The sequence below is a fragment of the Cyprinus carpio genome, chromosome B5, assembly GCF_018340385.1.
Source record: "Cyprinus carpio isolate SPL01 chromosome B5, ASM1834038v1, whole genome shotgun sequence".
In the NCBI taxonomy this organism is placed as follows: Eukaryota; Metazoa; Chordata; class Actinopteri; order Cypriniformes; family Cyprinidae; genus Cyprinus; species Cyprinus carpio.
Genome location: NC_056601.1, coordinates 3,037,666 through 3,054,523, shown reverse-complemented (window position 1 = coordinate 3,054,523; position 16,858 = coordinate 3,037,666). Strand labels below are relative to the sequence as shown.

The following is a 16,858-nucleotide window of genomic DNA, read 5'->3' as shown; positions in this document are numbered from 1 at the left end:
TCTCTCTCACTCTATATTCCAGTGGAGGTTTATCCCTGGATAAATAGCTCTGTTTTAACTCGAAATCAGGCACCTAAGGCATTATTAAACCAGCGCTTTGTGAAATTAATTTGGCCTCGCTATTGTTCAAAATTGGGTTACCCTTGGAGACGGAAAGGAGAGTGAGCAGGAAGTAAGGAGGATAAAAGACTTGTTTAATTGCACTGACACATTTGAGATTTATAAGTAGCACCAGTAGGTCTTAGCCTTGGCCAGGCCAATTTCTCAATTATTCAATCAGACCATCTCCAAATGAGGAGACAGACCTACATTACCCCTCCCATGAACCCCTGAAAACTCCGCCCACTGGGAATCCGTAACCGGGTTTTTCAGCCTGTACAGAGAAACTGTGAGACAAAACGTACTGCAAGAGCTTTGTCATAAAACATGATTGAGACATCCATTAAAAACTGCACTGCGAAACTGACTCACTCCTATTAAAACGCAAAGACCCACATGTTGGGCAGGGCAGGAAATGATAAAAAACCCAATAAGCCTTAATGTCTCCGACAGAAAGACAAAGTGTCCTTGTAGTTGGACTCTGTTTTGGCTTAATCAGGGTTTCGAATCAGGCCTTTTCAGAGAAACCCGGGGCTTTTGGGATTCTGAGAAAAACGAAATGGGGAAACAAGGAGAAAGAGCTGCGAGAGACAGCACAGAGGATGAGCGGAGGTGAAGGGCCGTGGTGAGATTGGATTTAAACGACATTATTCAGGCAATTTCATGGCTACTTAGTTCAGTGCTACAAAAAGGCAGAGGGGGAGCGGGCAAAGCACTCAATTTACAAGTGATAAATCAACTGCCACAAATGACTACCAACCCTCACAAAAATGATATTTTAAGGAAAGTGCGCATATTTTCTGCTTGTTTTTATCATTCAGACTAAAATTAAACTGCCTCAAATGACAGTGTCAGCAAATGTCAGAGTGGTTTTCCAGAACTCTGGGATCCAGCTGTGAGGAAGTTGTCACATTTCTGATTGTCACACATCCTTTCCTCTCTAGCTTCCATTAAGCTGACACAGGTCAATCACTCGAGCAGCTAAATCTACATCATCCATTGCTCTAAGCCTTTAAAGTCTAATAGCTCATGGTGAAAAAGATGTGATTGAAACGTTTAGCAATTAAACTTTTAGAAAAAAACACAACTTATAAATTCAAAACTAAAAAATCAAAATATAAATAATTAAACTTATAAATTAAAAAAATTTTCAAAAAAAATAAAATTCAAAAAAAAAAAAATCAAATAAGAAAACTGTTTCATTAAGATGAGGCACTATAAAATACTGTTTTTTACATTATAGTGTTTATCTTGAACAATTAAGCTTAAGGAAAAAGGATCTTAAAAGAAATGGGAAACAGAATGTCAAATAAACAATTTCTTTAGCTGCTGCACAACTTTTCCAGTGGATAGGACATATCTGACCCATTCCGCTATCCAAAACGGTTTCATTTCATGTATATTTATAGGATGTCTTGCTTGAGTGGCCTGCCTCAGACCACAGCATTTCAAATGGAATTGGAACCAGGACTCCAGAGAAGACCAAAAAATACAAAATTGCATCCGATTGTGCTGCTGCTGCTCCTGTTGTTGTTGATATACACCTCTGTTTGGGATCACTGTCATGTGGTGTGACCCCACATCTTTTGAGTTTTAGATCAGACAAGACTCTCTATAAATGTGTTCACAATACAACATAAAATATTTTTTGTTGCTTTTATTTGAGTGTCACTGTCTGAACTGATTGGCACTTGTTTTATTTAATTTATGACCACCTTTTTATGGATACAGATTTTTTTTTTTTTTGCATGTATCATCATTTTCCAGCTGTTTATTTCAGAATAAAAGTCAGGTCATATTTTAGGCCACATTCGTGCAGAAATCTAAACAAACCCCAAACATTCACAGTCTCAGACTAGCTCTTTTATGTCTAATAAGTCTTTTTAAAGCATTCCTGAGGCTACAGAGGTCTGCAGAGTGTTTAAGGCGCGTATGTTAGCTGGCATCTTCTTGGGCAGCGGATGAAAGGATGCTCGTCTCCGCACTGTCACAGTCTAATTGGAGGTGTTCTAAATGGGTCAGATGAAATGGGGGCTGTCGAGCATCTGTCCAGCCCATGCAGGGCCAGTGCAGGGGCTGACACTTTCAACCCCCTCGGTGACAGCAGCGCCACGGCGCTTTGATGTTTCCCCGACAGCCAGCACAGAAGGGTGGGTAGGGAGGGTGTGTGCCCCAGTATGTGTGTGTGTGTGTGATACAACTAAACTGACAGTTTCCTCACTGGGGTGGGGGGGGAGACAGTGGATTTCAAAGAGGCATCACTGGTCCGTATGCAAATAGACGTGCCAATTTTCTGATCTCCTTTATGTAAGGAGGGGGGTCGGATTGGGTGACTATCTTTGATCATCACATGGTTTAATTAAGGAGCCATGCTTTTCCATGTCACTCTCCCTTAGCCTTCTATCTCTCTCCTCCCTTCACCTCATCTCGCTTCACCAAAACGTGCTAATTATCATTAAAGCTCAGCTAATGCTGTTGCTGCCATGTGTTTTTGGGTGACAGGTCCATATTTTCCATTCCTAAACTGCTCTGTTGAATCCTTTCGTACAAAGGATAAAGCCGCTGTTGCAGACTTTCTCTCTGTGGCCTGCTCTTGTTTGTCAACAGGCAAAAGCCTCCAGCACCCGACCTGCCATCAAAGGGTTTCACACTTCACAGGCCACGGGGATTAGAGGCCTTTCAGACCCATAGAGAGCTGCTCCAACCCACATAGGCCTCTGGCTATTACAGCAGCTATGAGCACAACGGTGGAGAGAGAAAGAGAGGCGGACAAACAAGTTTGAGTTTGCAGCCATCACTGATTTTCTCTAATGATTCTTTACTAAACATTTCTAAATGATAATTAATACCATGTCAAGGTTATAAACAGGCACACACGGAATCTGCGCACACTGAATGGGAACATCTATCATTTACAGAAGTTATGCACATGCTACTTAGGTGTTTGTTTAATAAACCGTTTGGTCTATTAATTACTCTTGTAGCTAACCCATAAGTGTCTAGTACCCTTAGTTCCATTTAAAATCGGAAAATCAGAAAACAGAAAATCAGAAAAAGGCTGTAAATTCAGTCAGTGCTGGTTATAAGCATCAAATGTGAGTAAAATGACTCACTAGGCTGCAACTGCCACATTTTATCATTTAAACTGTATTTTAATTGATTTAACTGCGCAAAAGGAAGTGTGGCCCTCACTAACGTAAAGTGGTGATTCAAATCAAAAGAAATACAAACCATCTACTAAAGAAATTATCTGTTGCAACTAGCATGTTCTCTATATTTTTCCTGCATGTGGTGACACATCAAAATGAAAATGAGGATCAATGAGGAAAATCACAACACGCTTTTAAATGTATATATATATAAACGATCTGTCTGTCACCGACTGCGTGACTTCGCCTGTGGATTCCTTTATAAAATATTTCTGTGACTAATAAATTTTTGGTCGACCAAGCCTCTTCTGGTCGACTAACGATTAGTCAACTATTAGAGGGCAGCCCTAGAGATTTATTCATCATACAGTGTAGACAGCTTCATTGATTATAACGGGAGTGTTTTTTTTAAGTGCAGAGATTATGTTTGATAATGTAAATGTCCTTTGCTTGTTTTCTGTAGCTGCTGTTTGAATAACTGAGGAATCGTAAGCATTTTAATCAATAACTTACAATGTTTGTATTAAATTGTTATGTTAAATACAAATTCAGTAATATCAAAAATATTTTATGACATGACATCCATATACTAATTGACTTAAATGTGTAGTTTATAGATTACATTAACATTAGGCTGCTTTTAGAAATACTCTGGAGTAAATTCACTCTCAGACTATGAAACTAGTCTGAAACTATGAAATATATATATGCTTAGTTTCGGCAGATGGGTAGATGCTGAACTTTCAAACATTACTTGTTTGACTTGTTTCCTCACACTTCCCCCTGCCCAGATATTACACTAACATTATCTGTCACCTAGGCCATCTCCCGTGTGAGACAGAGTGTGAGATCTTTCATCAGCTCAGACCTGCGTGACTTATTGGTGCTCAATGTCTCTGATCACGCTTGCGAGCACAGCGCAGATGGTGTCCTGTGACAAACACAGATACTCACACCTAAACACACATGCACCCACACGATAAACTCAATAACAGATCCACACAAGAGACATGTTTGCAGCGTGAACACGGCACATACACAAACAAACCATACTCCAGTAAATAGGCAGACGTGAAACCACATACACTATCACACACACTGGCTCAGTGGAGTGAAGCATGTTGTGGTTGTTCCTGTTTGCAATATGTATGTGTGTGTTGTGTAAGCTAATGTGGGGCAGGAGTTCTAACAGGTGTCTGCATGGGCGACAGTCTGCAATGCCTCCTGGGCAAAATGCTTCACACTTGCTACATCTCGACATGCGACAGCCTTGTACGGATTAATTATTTCCCTTGAGGAAGGCAGCAATCCATTCCTCGCTCGCTCACAGAACAGGAGCTACCATGTGTGTGTGTGTGTGTGTGTGTGTGTGTGTGCGCTCAATCCCACAAACAGTGAGAGCAGGCAAACCAAATTACACCAGCCCTGTCCTGTCCATTTATTGCAGATTATTCCTCTTCGCTTTACAGAAATGATTCATCACATTCGCTGGCCGTTTTGATGCTGCACGTTTACCAGCAATCTAATATCCGTGCTGTCCTCAGCGAGCCTATTCAGTCATGCATTGTGCCTTTTTCCTCTTCTGGCATAAGGACAAATGATCCCGTCCTGCCAGGCACAAAGCGCTCACGGAGGACGGGAGGGGAAGATTGCGGGAAGCGGGATGGCAGGGGGATAATTAGCGGAATGACCTCTGTCCTTAATCACTCGCGGCTGGCACCAAGTGCCCGTGTGTCAGAGCGGCAGTTCTCTAAATGCCATCTTTCATTACCACCGACGCACACCAACCAGAGAGGCTCTGCGCACACACAAAAACACAAAAAGACAACAGGACCTGATCTCCGCAATCTCCCTGCCATCCTGCAGCAGTCTCGAATGGCAAACAGACACCTGCGGGCTGGAGTGGGTGGGTTGGGGCAAGCAGGGCTTGGAAAGGCCTGGGTCAGCCTGGGCTCAGGGTGCAGCGGAAGCCATACGGAGAGTGTGCGTCCTTCACGCTGCCTGGACCGCCCTTGAGCGAGCAGGCAGTGTGGAGGAGGCATAATCCTAAATACTCAATTAACACTACTATAATTAGCAGCAATGGCTTTGGGGGGGGGGCATCAGAGGGATGTGAGTGAATGCGAGTGGGAAGAAAATTGTAATTGGAGGTCCTAAAAAATGAGAATTGTCTGTGTAGGCCGTTTATTCACTCTTTAAAGCAATGCATCGAGGTAGAGAACGAGAGAAAAAGAGAGAGCGAGGGGCCAGATGTGTGCAAGCATCCTCAGGGAGGCGTCTGCAGGAAATGATGCAGAGATGAAAGAAAAATTTTGACACAAAATAACTGAATATTTTCAGCGTCGCATTTACAATTAACACTCTCAAAATATCAACTTCCCATGAAGAGTAGCTCTCTACAGAAGTACACACTTCAGCCCTGTGATGGTTGAGAGGTGACAGGATTAAAAAAAAAAACCTTTGAAATGTCCAGCAGCGTCGATCACGCCTGCTGAAGCGGGAGAGAAGGAGTTTAACAGCCGCTGAGTTTCAACAGAACAACAAACACACACAAAACCACATCAGACTTGGCTCAACAAATATGGGTTGTGGCAAGGCACAGATAAACAGGAACTGATTCTGAGAAAAACACACACATACGCTGTCACAAGCAATGCAACATCCAGCAGGTTCACAGCGTTTCCCCCCTCCTCTCAAAGCCTGACCTGTTAAAGCATATGAGCGGTCAGTACAAACGCTTAGACAAGAACAGCCATCATCTTTATGTGCCTGTGTGTGTGAGACATCTGAACCTGCCAGTTTTGGGCCAAGTCCAGTTTATTTTCCACTGTAGGTGCCTGGGCTTCTCATTGTGATTTTAGATAAACTGCACAGTTGAGCAACAGATGGGCTGAATTCAAATTTGCATACTTATGAGTGTAAAAAATATGTACTACAACAGAGATGTGACAGTATCTGTTTGAGTATGTAGCAAGAAGAAGGTATGTTAATACTAGGACAGACTGTAATTTCATAAAACTGCATTTCCACAATATATCAGAACTCTGAATTTGTATACTACTCCTAAATGCAACAATAACGTAATAGGTTTGTGGGAGTGAAAATATTTCAGATGCATCAACAGACTCAAGTTTATTGAACTTTTAACAAGCAAATTAGCTGTATTTATCAATATAAATCTACTTGATTTGGAAGTGACTTCTAAGTAAGCAATGGATCTAATTTCCCTGGAAAATTTTGCAGAATCCCAAAGGATTGTGGGCAACATCACCATAATGCATCGAAACCAGTCAATCAAAGGCAAATTTCGGTGGACTAGAATGCACTAATCCAAATATTGCATACCGTGTAGGAGAGATAATATGCAAAAGGGATTCAGATTTGGCCTGGTTAAACATACACAAAACAGTCAAAACACAACTCATGCATGCACTCCCCAACACAAGCAGGGTTTTATTTCACTCTGGCAGCAGAATGGTTTCATAAAAGTAAGACGGGGAGAGAGAGACATGAGGGGCTTCTGGTGTCGTTGTATTCTAAACAATACCTGCCTGTTGCTAATGGACGTGTCATCTGCTCTTCTCTCACACTGATTACTCAGCGATTACTAACCCAGGCCCCCAGTCACCGTAACAACCGTTGCCGACACAATGGAACCCTGAATGTGGCAGCTGTTTGAAGCTCTTCAATTAACCCAGCATGCCTCTGTGTGCCTCTCTGGCTCTAATTGAGTGGAGAGCTAAAAGAACGCGGCTGTCCTCCCCCAGACCTCCTGCACCGCAGGCTCGGGTTCAGATCTCGGCCCCTCTCAAACACACACTAATGACAATAATAGAGCAGGACTGTGGACCTGTCTGTCCAGACCAGGAGTCCTACAGAGAGACATCTGAATATGCATAGACTGGTAAAAATAGGTATGCTAATGATTCACAGTAATTGCTAAACAGATCGCACAAGTACGTTGGGAAAAACAAACAATACAAAGGTGGGATGAAGAGAAATTTGGACAATACTTTTATTATGGGCAACATATATGGGCAGATATAATCTGTCTGTCAATCAATCAGTTAATTAAAAAAATAAAAACCTGCCGCCTACTCGAGCTGTCCTCTATGCAATGACATAAAGAGGTACTAATACACCTACACTTATAAAAATAAATGTTCCAAAAGGGGGGTTTCGGAGTGATGTCATAGAAGAACCATTTTTAGTTCCCTAAAAAACCCTTTAGTCAAAAATTTTCTAAAATAATAATTTTTCTTAGCATGTAGAACATAATAATCTAAAAAACCTTTTTCCATTATAAAAACCTTTTTGCAATGGAAGGGTTTCAAGGATGTTAAAGGGATAGTTAATCCAAAAATGAAAATTCTGTCATTGATTACTCACCCTTATGTCGTTCCAAACCCATAAGACCTTCATTCATCTTTGGAACACAAATTGAGATATTTTCGAAACGAAATCCGAGAGCTTTCTGACCCTCCGTAGACAGCAACATAACTGACACATTCAAGGCCCAGAAAGGTAGTAAGGACGTCGTTAAAATAGTCCATGTGACATCAGTGCTTCAACCTTAATGTTATAAAGCTACAAGAATACTTTTTATGTGCAAAAAAAAAATCTTAATTTGTGTTCCGAAGGTGCAAGACACAATTTTCACTTTTGGGTGAACTAACCCTTTAAAGGTTCTTTATTGAAATATAGATGCCAATAAAAAAAAACTCATTACATTTCAGGATGTCCACAATGAACAGGCACGCATCCATGTCATAGAATGACAGAAATATGACTAGTCTGTTGACGTTAGGGATATAAACAATAAAAAGCAAGAAAAGCAAGTGTTAAGCAGACTGAAATGGAAAAACGGCCCAAAATTTAATCTAATATTTAGTTAAGGCCACACTTGGCTCCGAGCTTAATCGATTCATTTCCTGCTCCGCTCGGGGTGAACTGGCAAAACATATTCTGGTTACTTAGCTAATTCCCCACAGATACCAGTGAGTACCCAATCAAAGGTGAATCTCAGAGCTAATAAGCGCAGGGGCTCCGAGTCAAATTAAAATGCACATGAATAATACGCGTGATACTTGAGACCTTCTCAGAGGAAACAACATTTAAGGCAATATCCACCCGAAGACAGCGCATGTAGTTTTCATTTGCATTACTCTTCAGCGGGACACCATTTAAAAGCCAATTCCAACATTTTAATTCAATGAAATTACACACATTGGAGATACTCTCTGCTTGGTCTCTGTTTGGTTTCACTCTTACACAAACACACAATCCATGTCATTTGAAATGTCTGGAAATCTCTTTACTCACTCACCGCTATATAATCTCACTATGCCTTCCTTTACATTGTCCTTCCTCTCCTCTGCTCCTGCACTCTCATCTATCTCTCCATCTCTCTCTTTGAGTAAGCGAGTTTCATTGGGGGTGCTTGCTGACTGGAATCACCTCAGGGCGAACACTTTATTATCTGCGGTCAAAGCGTCACTACAAATACCATTCTACACACACAAGTGTCACTTTGCATTTGTCTGCTCTCTGCCTGCATAGGGCCAGCAGGACCAGGCTGCCTTTACACACACACACACACACACACACACACACACACACACACACACACAGAGCGTGAGAAAACAGCTTGTATACGCTCGTACACAGAAATAGAAAATATATAAATTTTCTATATATGTAATACAAAGTGCATATATATGTAATGTAAAGTGTTTGTGTGTGTTTATCTCTGTTTTTAACTATTTTCAAAAATCATGTTTTTTTCATTGTGTACATTAATTAATCTAAAACAAACTGCAGTTGGGTTATTTTTATATAAAGTAAAAATAACTAAAAAATACAGCTAACACAATACGCAAAAGCATTATAACATAATTAAAAATAGGTGACATCTGTTTTTGCAAATAAACTTCAGATACATACATACATACAAAAATATAAAATTAATATTTTAGGATATAATAGTGTTTACAACTGTACAAATGCAATGTTTAAACATGGATCTTTTTATTACATGTACAAGTTTTTTACTCTTTGTGTGTTTTTGTGGTGCTTGTGAGCTTTTTGTGTTGCTGTTTTTGTTATTCAGCACAGAACAGCTTTTCTCTGCCCTCCATACCGTGGCGGAGAGCATGAGGTACGAGAGATTATAAAGAAAGATGAATAAGAAATTCTCTGAGCTTGTAGCAGCGAGGGGAAGATAACAATTGCTCCACTCCCAGAGGAGAACCCCACACACCCCATCCACACACTCTCCTCCTAACGCCTCCAAGAGCCTCTCTTCATCATCCGCAACAGCAGTGACAGCATGCAGTGAGCGCTGTCCTCTCCGTGCCTGTGTGGAATGCTAACCGTCAGCAGACATGTCAGGGGCTTTGTGGGACGAGAACTGGGCGACTTTGTTTTCTCTCACACTTCATGCCACATGGCTCGCCGGTCGAATGAAAACGACACAGACAGAAACAGAGCTAACTGCAATGGAAAAGCTTGTACTGCACTTTTGCATTGTTTTAGTGTTTGTCAAAACCAAAGAAGTTATAATATAAACAGCTTCAGAAAGGAAAACTCGATAATCCACAAAACGTTTATACTTTATCATTTTCTCACTGCAAAATAAGCTCACATTATGAACTAGTGGTCAACCGATATTGGTTTTTTAACAGCCGATACCGATAACTTGGAAAGCAGGGTGGCCGATGGCCGATATAAAGCCGATATAATTTTATTTAATGTCACTGAAAAAAATTACACTACATTTTTTAAAGGTAAGTGGTTGCAAAGAATTTATTTTAGCTACATTTAATAATATTTTTTTTTTAAGTTAGTCAACTAAATGTGTTTATTTAAATGTAGCTAAAATAATCGCTTACCTTAAAAAAATAGTAAATTCAATGAATAATTTTTATTCATTGTATTTAAGACATTTGAAATCATTTGAAATGGGTAAAAAAAATGTGTAAAATAAAAATGCTTATACTTTAAGTGACAAAAGTATTTTTCACAAATAAACAAATATTTTATAAAAATATAAATAAAAAGTAAGTAAACACAGTAACCAACAGGGCACTCAGTATTCTGGGAAGTTTGTGTGCACTGGGAATCACATTTTTTTCAAATAAAGCCAAGGTAACACTCATTTTACATACAGCATACAGTGAAAATGACATGAATATGACATTGGGCAAAAGCATGAAGTTGGCAATAAGCAGTAACTTAATGAGTAGTTAATTTTGGTATTCTATATAATTTCTGATTTAATTATTCCATTTGCAATGCATCATGGGATGAATTTCTTCATTCAATCAAGGATAATAATATGATTTAAAAAACCACCATTACATCATTCAAAAAATATTATTTTTGCTACAAAATATAAATATATTGTAATTCATTCAGATTAAAATGACTATGAGAAAAAAAAATTGAACCAGTGCCATTTAAAAAATAATAGTGATTGCAGATCTATTCGTGATTTGTTTTGCAGGTATTTGTGTTAACATGTTTTATCTATGTGGCGAGACCTGGCTCAAGACAAATTCCTTGTATTTCAAACATCTTATGAAGTTCTTTTTTCCCATAGTCCTCCCTTTTCTCATGTCCTTATCCTGCCCGCCAACACACAACATGCCCCACTCCTCTCAGGATCTTCAAATGCAGTTTTGTAGGGGTTTCTCTATGCTGAGGTCTGATAGCCACCCACGAAGAAACAAAACATGAAGCGGCCCATTTCACTTTTATACAACAGACTCGTCTGACTTGAATAAATCCCTCATGTGCGTTAGCATTTCTGGGGTCACAAAGTCGACAGTGAGGACAAGCCACTGCTCGATCCAAACATCTTCCTGGGAGAACGAGAACGAAAGGAGAGTCACAGCAATTTGTAACGACAAGCGCCAAATAAAATATCCAGCTTCAGTGGTATTTCGACAAAATCATTTTGACGTACCTCATTTTTGTAAAAACAAACCAAATATGTACAATAATACACTAACACAAGAAGTCTAAGGATCAACTGATGTACAACTTGTATTTAATCCAGAATATTCTTTTCTTATTCATGCCGGCCGATATAAATGTTCTTTGGTTGAATTAAAAAGAACTGAAAGAACTGAGGAACATACACTAATAAAATCAAATAAAATCTTGGACAACATCACAAGCTGCTTGATAGAGCTAAAGATAATGAAGAGATAACTCATAATGTGAGCAAGGAAATGAAGAAAAAAAAGGTTCAATTTCGCTCGTCTCTGATAAGATGACCTCTTTTCGACTGCAAGATTCATATCAGGAAAACTTTTAGAAACAATCATTCATGCACACACACACACACACACACACACACACACACACACACACACACACACACACACACAAGATATGCTCACATATGCGCAATGTGTGATAGAGAGACAAATCAGAAAATTAGGCTGAGATTAGGAAGACGAACAAGATCTCAGAGGAACAGATAACAGAAAGACAGAACTAAGTGTGTACAGTATATGTGTGTGTGTGTGTGTGTGTGTGTGTGTGTGTGTCCCGACAGGCCGAGGGAGATCTCACAGTGCAAGTCTGCAGGTAAATAGAAAAAGAGGGCTGCCTGCAGCTAGCCTGGAGCAAGTCTCAACCCTTCTGCTCTCTCATTTAGGAAACAAGGTCTCCACTGCTTCAAAATGAATATTAAACACCCTACACACACAAGCGCTGGTAAAACCACATTAAGCCACTCACCACTGAACCATAAGTCAGCATGCTAGTAAAAATTTCACTAGATGGCCAAATAACTAAAGGGATTGCATTTGCACAAACAAGATGCAAACAAGATCTATTTTCAATTCCAACACTTGTTTATTTATATCTAAACATGTCTTTGTTTGCTTTTTGACAATGTGTCTGAGAATATTAGACCACAGAGACATGTAAGGACAGGAAACAAGAAACCCAATCAAGCACGCAGAGTCTTTCATACTAATGCTTCTGATACTAATTTGCAAGAGAGGCTGTTAGCGCACACACTCTCTTTACCCAGAGGACAGTGAGTGTGTCAGGCAGGCTATTCTAATTGATGTTAAAGGTCCCAAAGGAGCAACAATGTTAGTTTAGCACGTCATGTACTGTCTATCTTTCTCTCTCACACACACACGAACCATGTGAATATGATCTGTCCGTCTTTCTTCACTAATGTCCTCTTTCAGAACACATTCAATAAGAGATACAGATAAATGGATGGAGAGACAGACAGAGAAATGGACAAAATGCAGGGAGTCAGACAATGAGAAACATATAGAAAAGAGAGTTAGATGGTGGAAATATTTATAGAAAAGATAGAGGACATACATATATATATATACATATATATATACATACATATATATACATATATACACATATATATATATATACATATATATATATATATCTATATATATATATATATATATATATATAGATAGAGAGAGAGAGAGAGAGAGAGAGAGAGAGAGAGAGAGAGAGAGAGAAGAGAGAGAGAGAGAGAGAGAGAGAGAGAGAGAAATGCATATACAAAAGACAAACAGACGATAGATAGATAGACAGACAGACAGACAGACAGACAGACAGACAGACAAAGCTTGACAGACATAGATAGACAGAAAGATAGACATATGCCTATAGACAGAGAGTTACAGAGATACAGACAGACAGATATATATATATAGACAGATACAGACAGATGGAAAGAAAGATTGATAGAGATCAAGATATATAGAAAAATAGACAAACAGAAGGTCAGTCAGCCAGACAGAGAGTGATCGGACATACGGATGAATAAATATGAGATGGAGACAGGCAGATATCACAGTGTGTGCGCTCATGTTCTACATCTTCTAACCTGTCTCCCGGCCCCCAATGGAAGGTCAGTCTCCGAGTGTGATCTCATTTCCTCAGCTGCTCTAGGAGCCCTGGATCCCCTCCACCTTTTCCTCCTCCTCTCCTGCCCTCCCTCTGTACCTCCTTCCAACCTGTACATACACCTGGGAGGCCCACGCGCCAGCTTAAAGGGCATCTCGCTTACGTCTGCCAAAGCCACGGCAACAGCCGCTAGCATACCAGGCCCCCTTCCCCACCCTGCTCTGCCCTCTATGCCAGTGGCACCCAAAGCCCCAGGATGGGCACAGAATGAATGGAAAGGTTGCTGGGTTCCCAGCAGTGCCCGGAAATGAGCCTCTGGGTGTGTCTGCAGGCTGCTGGCAGGGTGATCGGACAATTGTAACCTTGGATAGCAAAGAATACTGCGGAATTGGATACAAACAACAATAATAAAAAAAAAAACTTTGATTGTCACTGCCTAGTCACTTACTGATATTAATATGAATGCTCATTGTGCATCTTGGGCAATGTAAAATAAACTAACATGCCTCAGACTCATGACACGGAGGAAAAATCTAAATCCTCACAGACACAGGGCCTGAGTGCAGCTGTCAATCAATGTAAAAAGGTGAAAAAGGGCAGAGTAGAAACTAAGGCTAAAGGATACCTTTTAGTTATGTTTAAATATCTTGTGGCAAATATGATTTGTTTTCTGTTTGGTGACCCCTGCTGAACTGGAGGAGCACTGCACTGCTGAAACAAAGACATTCTGGCAGGCATCAACATTTCATGACCCATCCACAAACCTTAGCCATTAATGTGAGAACTAAAGCTCAGTCCAATTCTGACGGCTTGTCAGTATGATACGGACTTCTGCTTCTCACATGGTTAAAATCTTTTCCATCAGGCCTTCAGAGGTGATAATCTGTCTCTACCGGATTGGATGTTGTGACCCTGGAAATGATGTCACAGTGCCATATGTGAACCTGATTGGCTGCCAATGCCTGCTGTGGCTCAGGGTAGAAGGAGAAGAGCGTTGTGATTGGACCTGAAGCACCTTACAGAGGTGAGTGTGTGTAACGCATCATGTGTAACATTAGCATGCAATCTACATGAAGGAGAAAAGGAAGAAATGAGGGAAGGAACAATTAAAATGCAAGAAAAAGAGGAAAAAATAAACTGGAGCAAAAGCGTGAAAAAGAGCAAGATTAGAAAGAGTAAAGAGAAAGCAAGAGATAAAAATGAAATAAGCAAAACAGTGAACAAAAAATTAAAGAGAGAGAAGAGAAAGAAAACAAAGAAAAGCAAAAGAGAAAGAACTAGAGTGAACAAGAGGGAAATTATGAAAAAGGAGAGAGTGAGAGAAAAGAAACTGAGCAAAAGAATGAAGTACAGAATTAGAAGATGAGAGTGTGAATGAAAAAACAAGGAAAAAAGAGTGGAAGAGAGAAAGAGTAAACAGAAAGAAAGAAAGAAAGAAAGAAAGAAAGAAAGAAAGAAAGAAAGAAAGAAAGAAAGAAAGAAAGAAAGAGAAAGACCAAAACAGCAACATAATTAAACAGCAGAAAATATACAAAATAAATTGAGTGTGAAAAAAGTGAAATAAAATGGAAGAAAAGAAAGTAAACAAAGCAAAAAAAGAAAGAAAGAAATTAAACAGCAGGAAAAATATGCTAAATAAATTGAAAGTGTGAAAAAAAGTTAAACAAAACAGAAGAAAAGAAAGTGAACAAAGTGAAAGAAAGAAAAAGAGAAAAAGAAAGAAAGGGCAGGAATTAATAAAGGAGGAGGAAATATTTAAAAGAACGTGAAAAAGAGAATGAAAGAGCAAAAGAAGGAGTGAAGGAAAGAACGAGCTACGAAAGCAAGAAATGCAAAAAAAAGCACCCAGAATGCATAGCAGAGGTCAGCATCGGAGCGGCTGTGATGTGTCCGGCCCCGGTGCTCCTGTCCCCAGGGTGCTCAGTGATGAAGGGGGATCTGCCCTCCGCTCAGACTTTCATGTCGCCATCTAAGCTACTGGCAGACAGACGCTGGCGGGGGCTGGACGACAGCTACAAATGTCACCCGACCAGGGAGATTTAATTAGGAACGACAAGCCCTGACGCGCAAGAGTGCCACCACATACTCCGAGAATTTAGGCATGCTGAAAGCGAGCGGCTGTGATTTATAATTTAACTAATGCCTGGCGTTTCTTTTTCATTTCTTGGCTAGAAGGGGGAAAACTCAAAAGGCCTCCTCACTGAAGCAAATCTAATACGATATTTTTAAGGGCAGGCGGTCAACGGCTTTTTAAAAAGCACGTCGCTCGCTCTCTTTCTCGGTTTCTCGCTACCTCCACTTTGCAACTCGCCTGATTTTCTCTCTCATTTTTTGAGCTCTCTTTCTGCTCAGACAGGGAAAGAGGTGTGATAATGAAAACAACCTCCTTTCCTATCTCCCGCCTCTCTCTCTTGCCCGCTAAGCTCCATGCACTCTGGGGAAATTGATTGTCTGGCGGGGCGATCTGAGCACTCGCAGCTGATGCTGGAGCCAGTTAAGTCCCTTTTTTTATTGAGGGTATGAGGCATTTTTTAATGGGAGTCGCATCAATGAACTGTGCAGGCACTCGGCATCTGCATGCAGAAGGGGACTTTTACTTTATAGTTATTTGAATACCCTCCCAAATCCTCTCTCTACTCATGCCAGATCTGAGGAGGCCAGGAAGCAGAAACCCGTCCACCTCCATCATCTCCAGACAAACTGGCCTCTCTCTTCGTCCAAAGCCTGACACCTGTCTGCAGCTCCAGACCAGACGGTGCGGTCCATATATACTGAAACCACAGCGCAGACACAGATACTCTATTCAATGACACGCACAAAGGTCTTTTACTTATTGTTATGAGCTTGTGCTCTACTGAGGCGATCTCTCAATCAAAAGCAAACGGACGCCAGGAAGAGTGAGTGAGTGAGTATGTGAGACAGATAGAAAAAGAAACTGTTCTTTTGCTATTGATTTCAGTCTCAGACCCCTACTGACTGCTTCTCAATAAGAAGTCTAGAAAGGAAGCGGCTAAATCCTGCTGAAATTGGAGGGAGGGAATCAATTTAAATCAAGCATGGCGGTCTCCATCTCTTTTCTCTTTTTTTTCTTTTCCATGCAAAATCATTGATCGTTGAAACTTCTTTATCCATACAACATTTATACCTCCACTTGGATTGCCCATTCATCCAGCCACCCCTTCTTCCATCCATTTGCAGCTTTGTTCAATCATCCATTCATTTATCTATTCACCTGCTCATTCTTTTATTCATTCATTCATTCATTTATTTTTTCACTTCTTCGCCCATCCATCCCATTTGTCTGATCATTCATTTTTAATCCATCCTTCATTCTGGCCCTTCAACTATTCATTCATCCATCTATTTTCTTCATCCATCCATCTATTCATCCATCTGCTCATTTCATTCATGCATTTATTATACATCTTATCCATCCATCCATCCATCCATCTATTCATTCATTCATTAATTCATTCATTCACTATTTTATGTATTCATGCATTGTCTGCTACGTATCCATCCATCCATCCATCCATCCATCCACTTATTCGATCTTTCAATCATCTATCCATCCACTCACTAATTCATTCAGTCATCCATTCTGCTCCTTCATGCATTCATTCAACTATCTATCCATCCATCCATCCATATGCTTATTCATCCATCTATCCACTCAATAACTCATCTATCTATCCATCCATCCA

General features: G+C 40.2%; 1 protein-coding gene across 2 annotated transcripts in view; it reads right to left on the bottom strand.

Annotated features, from left to right (window-relative positions):
- The window catches only part of LOC122134268 (protein FAM222A-like), a 60,615-nt gene that overhangs the window by 3,569 nt on the left and 40,188 nt on the right, over window positions 1-16,858 (bottom strand). The gene's annotated exons all lie outside the window — the stretch shown is intronic.